Here is a 1,335-nt window from a genome sequence, read left to right as displayed (position 1 = left end):
GGCGCGGCGCGGCGGCAGAGAGAGCCGGCGCCGCATGCTGCTGCGGCCCAGGCAGCGCTTCCTCGCGGGCCGAGGTTTGGAAGCCCGCAAGCCCTTCTTTTCGGCTAAAGTTTCCAAGTTCGGCGTGCCTGCAAACTCAATTTAAAGCAGTAAATAAAGTTGAATGCTTTTTATTTTCCTCTTGAATATGTTAAACTACTTGAACAATTTAAAGCGCTTTGCACGAGTGAAGCGAACCATTTCTAATGTTCTGATTTTTCAAAGCCAGCCAACAACAAAGTTTAGATTAGTAATATATTTCTAACCAGAGTAATTTTCAAGATCATTAGGCATTTATGTAATTAGTGCCAAATCTATAAGCTTTTATTACGATTATTAGAGTAAAATCAGTATAAATTTGTACTAATTTACTACTGTTTAGACTTGGCTGTCAAGCCAAGAGGTTCTTATTGTAAATGATAACTGAGGAAATTAAGTGCAAAATTCTGTACCATTTCTGATCCGCTCCTAAACAATCCGTTTCAATTGTATTTGTAGCAGAACATAATGCCCTTTTAAAGTTATTTGACTTGTATTTTTATTTGCAAAACAAGAAAAATACCCTCTACCCAGACACAATGAAAACTGATATTTACTACTTCCAACTTGATTAACATTGATTTTTAATTCAAAAGTGATGCAATTAAGATTATTCATTTAGTGCAAATAAAGCTTCCACCAAAAAGGGAGCCAAGTGAAGTCTGTGTTAAATAATACAGCGCCAATGGCTTTTTTTTTCCCGCCATCCAATTGACTTACACAAAACACTGTAAATACTGCATTCGAACAGATGCAAGAGTGGTTTTGTTTGCAGCTCAGATGTGCAGGGTTTCGGCAGCGACTGAACAAGGAGACAAAGGAACCGGCCGACCGATCTCTAGGGCAGTTTTGCTCCCTTTTCTTTTCTTTTTTTTTCTTTTTTTTTTTTTCCCCTGCTCCCTGCTCAGATCTTTGGCTACAATGATTCGATTCAGCTTCCGAGACGTCGGGCTGTTGCAGTGAACCTGTGTGCTCGGGGACGGCCGCTCAGAGCAGGGAGAGCCGGGCCCCAATTTAGATGGAGAAACAGAGAGAGAGAGAAAGAAAAAAAAAAGGTGGAGGTGGGGAGGGAGTTTGGGGATTTTTTTGTCGGCTGGCTGTCGGGAGCGGCGGGGACCGTTCATTTGTTTTGTTCTGTTTTGTTTTCCTCTGGAAATTATTTTATCTGCGCGCCCCCCGGCCGGGAGGGAAGCCCCGGCGGTGCGGAGCGGTTCTCCGGCCGCCCCGGCCGCCGCCCGGCGGTGCCGCGGGAGCCCC

Source organism: Apteryx rowi, unplaced genomic scaffold, assembly GCF_003343035.1.
Source record: "Apteryx rowi isolate R43461 unplaced genomic scaffold, aptRow1 scaffold_262, whole genome shotgun sequence".
NCBI classification, from domain to species: domain Eukaryota; kingdom Metazoa; phylum Chordata; class Aves; order Apterygiformes; family Apterygidae; genus Apteryx; species Apteryx rowi.
Note: the sequence above shows the minus strand (reverse complement) of the source record.